Source organism: Lissotriton helveticus, chromosome 9 (genome assembly GCF_964261635.1).
Source record: "Lissotriton helveticus chromosome 9, aLisHel1.1, whole genome shotgun sequence".
In the NCBI taxonomy this organism is placed as follows: Eukaryota; Metazoa; Chordata; class Amphibia; order Caudata; family Salamandridae; genus Lissotriton; species Lissotriton helveticus.
Genome location: NC_136070.1, coordinates 462,607,901 through 462,615,842, shown reverse-complemented (window position 1 = coordinate 462,615,842; position 7,942 = coordinate 462,607,901). Strand labels below are relative to the sequence as shown.

The window sequence follows — 7,942 nt, the reverse complement described above, 5'->3', positions numbered from 1 at the left end:
GATAAAACTGGCCTGGGAAGGAAAGCAACCCAGAGTCACCTGGAACACGCTTACCAGGCCTTTTGAACAAGGAGGCTTCGGGACTCCAGATGTGTTTTGTGTACTATTTATGTGCACAGGCACAATTTGCACATTGTTTGTTATATCCTTCCCCTTATTTGCCACACATAGCCATAGAAAGCGATTATGCACATCCTATACGTCTCAGAACCATTCTACTTCATGAACGGGTAAATACCACTTGTACAGAAATTAACACATTATATAGTACCACGAAGGCCTGGCGCACACTGGGCGATCGAACACATAAATTGCCGCTCTTTGCAACGGTGTTCCCTCTGCTTTGGCATCCGAATAGTGGGGTTAGAGACACTGGGGGGACATTTATCCAGCGGGGCAGTTTATATATCGACAGAGGCATTCTCACAAGCACAACGTAATATCCCCCTTAAGGCATTTATTTATTATAGACTTAAGGAGGCAGCAAAGGCACTGTTTCCACAGTTCCCAGAAGCACCACCAACGCTGATGAATAAGTACAGTAAAACCAGAATGTGTGACTTTTTCTTGAATTGGCCCAACAGCTCTTACAGCATCCCCAAATAAAGTTAATTCACATTCAGTTATGTGAAAACCAAAAAATTCTGATTTTCCACATTCAAGTGGACTAGTTTCAGTGAACACACCAAAATTAACCCAATAAATCAACCATAAACCTGCACTGCTTCATTTGTAAAAAAAATAAGTCAGTGCCAAAACCCAAACAATTGCACAGCTATGCACTGCAGTTGTCATCTACGACAGCCCCTATTGCTACTGTTGAATGCCAACTACAGATCACACTCAAACAGGGGCAATGTTTTGGAATATTCCAGGTCACATCACACTATAGGAATGTCCTGGATTTCTTAGCTTGTAATTTAAAAGAGTTCAACTTTCCACTGATGCACTCCTGTCAAAAATATAGACACACAACGCCACCAGGTGGTGGTCTTTGAAAATTATGTGCCAGTGTTAAGAAAGAACTGTTGGTGCTGAGCACCAGAAAACACTGCCACAAACGGCGAACGGCCTACGTTTATCTGACTAAGAATCATGAGTTAGCTATCTGAGGAGCAGGAATGTAAGAGGTGTAGCCCCCAGAGTTCATGCTTTATAAACAGAAGGACTTCGACCCTACTACCACCAAGCCAACTTCTACAGATGCACCTTACTGATTGGATGAGAAACAACTGCCTGAAGCTGAACACAGACCAGATGGAAATATTGATCTTCGGCAACAAAAACAACAACCCTTGGAGCAACATATGGTGGCCCTCAGAGCTGGGACCTGCACCCATTCCCACAGACCATGCAAGAAACCTTGAAATCCTCATAGATAACAAACTCACTATGAAATCGGAGATCAATGCCATCTGCTTTATCACCCTACGCATGCTACGGAAGATCTTCAAGTGGCTATCCATCCACACTAGATGCACCATGACACAGGCCCTCGTTGCCAGTAGAAAGGAGTATGGCAACACCCTATATGTAGGAATCGCCACACACCTCCTCCACAGACTTCAAACCATACAGAACTCATGCATGACCTCCCACGATGAACAAACACCACCCCCCACCTCATGCAACTCCACTGGCTCCTAATAAAGAAGACATGCCAACTCAAGATGCTGCCCTCCTCACACAAAGCCCTACACAACCAAGGGCCCACCTATATCAACCATTGCCTGAACTTTCACCAGCTGTCAAGAAATTCACGATCCACCTCCCTTGCACTTGAACACACACCTCACATCCACCGAAGCAGTAGCTCCTAAATCACAGCTAAGACCTGAAACGGCCTCCCCACACAGCTCTGACCTATCCCCTCTCTTCCATACTTCAGAAGAGCACATAAGACATGGCTGTTCAAATAAGCCCCTGAGACCTGCAAGTGCTTGGATATCCTATTGGATGATTAGCAGCGCTATATAAATCCAGTTTGATTGATTGAATGATAATTTTAAAAAAAGAGGCAAATGTTTGCAAATTGGGGCAGTTGTGAAGTTGTAAAGACATGCTGTATAAGTGTTTTGCAAAGTATGGAAGATTTGCTTTTGTTGCAAGCAATATTTGTTTTAATAACCAACTGGTAAATCAACAGTAAACACTGACCCAGCAGGCAATAAAACATCCACAAACAGCCAGAATACCAGTCAACACACAGATCAGGGAGAACAGCCCATCAGACGTAACGAATCTTGAAGGGGGCCACCTGCAAAGTGCAAAGATGGGGCCCCACTCTCTGGCCCACCCCCTAATACGTTTGCTGAGGGGGCCCCCTGGCGTTCGGGGGCACACCATACGGGCTGCAGGGGCATATGCTGCGCCTCTGCTGATTGCCCTATATGCCCGCCTGACCGTGGCTGATTAAAAAAAGTATTTATAAGTAATAGAAAGAATAATACAGAAGTACTATTTTATGTATTCTTACAAGCCTTTGTGAATCGTCCTGAAAATGTTCAGCTCCCTTTTACTACAAATGCAAAGGCGGCACAGTCCTTTCTATTTGTACTAATAGTATAGTATTATTCCCTGGGTATTCCCATTTTGTTGCCATTTTAGATGTTTTGGGGCTCAGTGAATCAATCAGGATTCCTATAGAGGGCGCTAATCACCCATTAGGGCCTCAAGGCGCTAGGGGAGGGGGGTGGGGGTGTGTGTTCTGCAGTTCAGTCGAAGAGTCACAAATACATTTATAAATATGCAAAAGAGTACTAAAAAAACTTAATGTGCAAAGTACATATGAATGTATATTAAAAAGATGGCATTAAAACGCATTTTAACCCCTAGTTTAATGTGTTAAAATGTGGCTAGTGAGCTACTCTGGGAAAGGCAATTGAGCCCATAGATATATTTTTGCAACTTTCAGGCGCTTAGTTCCGAATTCAGCTCTTTTTCACTTTGAAATAGTTAGCTTTAGATCCCCTGCTCATCGATGGGTTCTTTCATCATCTTTCTGAGATTCAGAATAAAAAAAGTGTTTGTTGCAGCTGGGGCAGAAATTAAAAGAAGTACTACATTTAAGGCATGCAATAAAATTAAAATTGTAACCTAATTTCTGTTTGCAATATTTGATGGTTATGTGTTTAATACGTTTGACCAGCCAACAAAAAGCACCGATTTATTTAATTTATTTCTTCAAAGGCATCTGAAGGGGTGTTTTATCGTGGTACAATGCCTTCTATAACAATTGTAGTGTGACAGCCCAAGGGGAAGGTGGAACGTGACATTTAAGTAACTGTTGGCATATGCCGGTTTGTTTACACAACAGAGGACACTTCAGTATGAGCTGTGCATGGTCTGTTTCCTGGATACACCATCACAACACGCAGGACGCAGCTGCAGGCTCCAGAGCAGGCTTACAGTAAGAAGTGGTACTAAGTTGGTTTGCGGGGTCTTTAAACACTTAAACGGGGGGCTAGTCTATATTCGACCCAATTGTGAATGATATTGTGCAGCAGTGCCACAATGCTGGTGTTGTTTCTGGAATCAGGCACTAAACGAATCGCAGGGATTAATGAGAGATGGCTTTTTTTTGCGTTTTTGTGTAATGTTGTCTGTTGCACGCTAAAGTGCCGCCTGATGGCGAGGGCGTTACATATTAGCATTTTGTAAATCTACACCTGCCCACATCCCGGGTGACAAGGAGTAGTGAGATGTTCTACTCTCTGAATCGATCAAACCGTGGTGTATACACCAGCAGAGATTTACATGCGCGGTTTATGACTTGATCTGTTTGGTGCATCCCCGGAGCATGGCTCAGTGGGCTGATGCATGTGCCAGAGAAAAAAAAAACGGGTTGTAAAAGTGAGATGCTAGTGCTCCAGATGACAGAAATGAGGGGCATATTATCAAGGACAGGCGATACATTATCGCCGCTTTTATCGGCAGGAAACTGCAGATAAAGCGGCGAAAATGGCCTTGATTATATGCTCTATGAATTCCAATCGAAGCCCATGTTAAATGTGTTCACATCTAACATGGGCTTCGATTGGAATTCATAGAGCATATTATCAAGGCCAATATCGCCGCGTTATCGGCAGTTTCCTGCCGATAAAAGCGGCGATAATGTATCGCCTGTCCTTGATAATATGCCCCTGAGTACGGTTCAGTTGTGTAATAGAACCACCTATTTTGTACAGCATTATCACATGACTGTGGCCAACGGCCATATTTAAAAATCTGGGGGCAGATTTACGTTTCCTGGCGCATCCCTGCAAATCAGCAGGGATGCGCCAGGAAAGATGCGTGACGCAAGTTTACCCTGGCGCCACCACAGATGTGCCGCGTTTACAATGTGGCGCATCACGGCGCAAGGATAAATAGATGAGTGTCACATCTGCCGGCGTAAGGTTGGTGCAGTGCTGGAGTTGTGTCGCTGACGCAACGCAACTCCACCACTGTTCCAACCCTGCCTATGTACAACATGGTGCGTCAAGCCTTACGCCTGCTTCAAGCAGGCGAAAGGTTTTGACGCAGTGGCGTCGGAAAAGTGAATGAGTGAAATCTTGTCGATTTCACTCGGGCACTTTTCCGAGGCGTTCCTGCTACGACCCCCCCCCCCCCTGCGCCAGAACGTCCACATGAAACCTGACGCAGGTTTCATGTGGCGCAGGGCTTTACAACATGACGCATCTCCCTAGAAAGGCTTGTAAATCTGTCCCGTATTGTTTTACTTTTTGTACTGAACTTTTGGGGTATCTGCTATGCTTTCAGAAACATTGTTAGGTCTGGTTACATACAGGGTTAGCCTCTTGCTAGGGCTCATGTCATCAATACAAAAACGTGCGTGGGGAGGCAGTGGCGTTGTGTGGCGGCGCCACAGGGGCGGTTGCCCCAGGCGCAAAATACCGCCCCTAAGAATTATGCGGAACGTGCTAACGGTCCATGGGTTAGGGGCTCAATTCTTGCTGTGCCCCGGGCACTGGCAACCCACGCTACGCTGCTGCGGAGAGGTGTTTTAGTACAGCTTGTGATTCATACCATACTTTCTGCGCTGAGCTATTTTGCGCCTAAATGTGATAGCACTCCTTTGAAATGTGCATAAAGGACAATTTTGCATATAAACATGTTTTTGGTAGTAAATGTGTTTTTACATCTAAAGAAGTTTCCGCATTTTGGCTGGGTATACATCAGCAGTAATTAAGCAACTGAAAGTGATTTGCACCTATTTGTGTTTTTAAACCTAAATTAGATTTTTGCCCTACAAGTTATTTTACATTCCTGTTGATATTGCACCAATCTCCATTTTGCACGTAAATGTCTTTTAGATTTTAAATGTGACTTCTGCTCTTAAAAGTGTTTCAGCACTGCTGCTGATGTTCAACAAATGGTGATTTTGCACCTTAATGTTCCTTTTTCACAAAGGACGTACCCTCCTAGACCAATACACTGTACTTTTTAGGTCTCGCCTGAGACAGTGCATGCGCTGTCTCTTCGAGATATTTAGTAAGTGGCTTTTAAAAGTGCCACCAGAGGCTTTTGCTGGCCTACAGCTTGCGTTCACGAGCTTGTGCACATGCACAGCTGCCATCTGTGTTTTTATTGCTGTAATCAGGCTAATCTGCTTCCACTACCCCCTCCCTTTTCCCCCTCCCTCCTGGTCAGCTTTATTTGTGTCTTCTAGCTGTGAATCATGCTCCTCTGCTCGCACTCCCCCTCCCTTCTCCCCCTCCTCTTCGTTAGTTTCATTTGTGTCTTCTATCAGTGTGAATGCTCCTGCTTCCACCAGGCACACACACCATCAGTCGTCAGTGCATGCTTCCACCAGGCACACACACCACCAGCCGCCAGTGCACACTTCCACCGGGCACACACACAACCAGCCATCAGTGCACGCTTCCACCGGGCACACACACCACCAGCCGTCAGTGCATGCTTCCACCAAGCACACACACCACCAGCCATCAGTGCCCGCTTCCACCAGGCACACACAACAACAGCCGTCAGTGCACGATTTCACCTGGCACACACACCACCAGCCGTCTGTGCACCCTTCCACTAGGCACAAACACCACCACCCGTCAGTGCATGCTTCCACCAGGCTCACACACCACCAGCCGTCAGTGCACGCTTTCACCGAGCACACACACCACCAGCCGTCAGTGCACGTTTTCACCAGGCACACGCACCACCAGCCGTCAGTGCACACTTTCACCAGGCTCACACACCACCAGCCGTCAGTGCACGCTTTCACCGGGCACACACACCACCAGCCGTCAGTGCACGTTTTCACCAGGCACACACACCACCAGCTGTCAGTGCACACTTTCACCAGGCACACACACGTCAGTGCAGCAGGCAGGCTCTTCTCAGAGTGTCTTGGTAAATGTGTGTTCGATGCCTGGGAGGGAATGGGTTGAGTTTCCTTAAACCATGCTGAGTATGCCACTGCAGTGCAGGAACTCCTGTGTGAGTGAGTCATGCTGCTTGGGGCTCACTCACTCCACACTTGTAAATTGCGCCTGCACCAGGCTTTTTCTCATTTGCAAAGTTCGGCGCATGCGCACAGCTAGGCAGCCCCCACACCCCCAGGAATGACTGCTTCCTACAACCAGAATGGAAACAACATTCAGAGCAATGAAAACAAGTTCATTTGATGCAAAGAACTGTTAACAAAAACCATGTCCAGCTATTGTAGATCTGGCAACTTAAACAAACAGCAACAAAAAACAAACAAGCATTGGCATAGCCAATAGGTCTCGCTTTTTGGACCCTATAAGTATTTAGTTATGCAGCAGAATATCCTTGGTGCAACAACACCAACTGTTGCATGGCTAAACACTTATAAGGTCCCAAATGCGAGACCTAATGGCTATGCCAATGCTTGTTCTTCTTAGAATGGTAATTCGGATCCTATAGGGTTAGGTGTAGGAATTCCAAGTTTTCCAGTAGACCACATACCGCCTCAATTTGTACATGCTAGATCTTGTCATGTCAAAAATCTTGAAAATATTTTTGAGAAAATGTTCAGAAAAAGCAAAGCATGATGAATTCTGAGTGTTGTTTACCTATTCCACATTATTCTTCGAGCTGACAATTCAAGATAGGAGGTTTCTGTCGCACCTGGTAACTACCTAACCACAGGGTAGTTGTAATTTCAGAGTGCAGTAAATACCCTCCTTATTCAGTCCAACTCATAATCAAGGCCTTAGTTTCAAAGACAGTGAAAACGGCTTTGAGGAAATGACTTATTGTCCTCTATTACTATAACACGAATGTGAGCTGCAAACCAGCTTGTATGGACCCTTCGATGTTCTGCTAGGCCACAAACTGTTTATTTTGCAAGAGTGTATAACAAATCATATTGAAGGGCACCATTGCCACCTTGCTGGTGAGTTACTATGTCTTCACACAGTAATAACTCGAAAGGCAGTAACATAGTAAGGAAGTCACGTGAGATTTGGACAAGCTCTGGCTGATCTTCTTTACATCGGGACAAGCAAATCAGATATAAATTGAAAAAAATAAAGAGAGATGGTGGAAAGGCTTGGACAAATGCCTCATGAGTCCTGGGTTTTCCTCTTAGTGGCATGTAATCACTGTTTCATTGTCTCAGTGAGTCTTTCAAAGTGAGATGGTAGTGCTTGGAAGTGGGTCAACATATAGCTGTGGTTAGGCACTCATGCAGCTCTACCCCAGAGGGATCACTGACACAAAATCCAAGTAAACAATATCGTTTGACACAAATATCATGTCAAAGTATCATTTAAGATATTGTGTCCCTATATTTATAATGGTAAGTATAAAACTGTCTGAAAAAAATAATAGGGTTGACCCTAATATCCTCAAAAAATATACAAAAATAGATTTCATTTAATATAAATACAGTTTAAAGTAGTACATGGCAAATGCTTTAATACATACATTTATTATAATGTAAATCAAATACAGTCCA

At 44.8% G+C, this 7,942-nt stretch overlaps 1 protein-coding gene across 1 annotated transcript in view; it reads left to right on the top strand.

Moving 5' to 3' along the window:
* Positions 1 to 3,361: 3,361 nt before the first annotated feature.
* LOC144781429 (uncharacterized) overlaps positions 3,362 to 7,942 on the top strand; it is an 88,185-nt gene continuing 83,604 nt past the window's right edge. The window contains exon 1 of the mRNA XM_078660280.1: positions 3,362 to 3,409. The gene's annotated coding sequence lies outside the window, so the exon portion shown is untranslated. The remainder of the gene's footprint in view (positions 3,410 to 7,942) is intronic.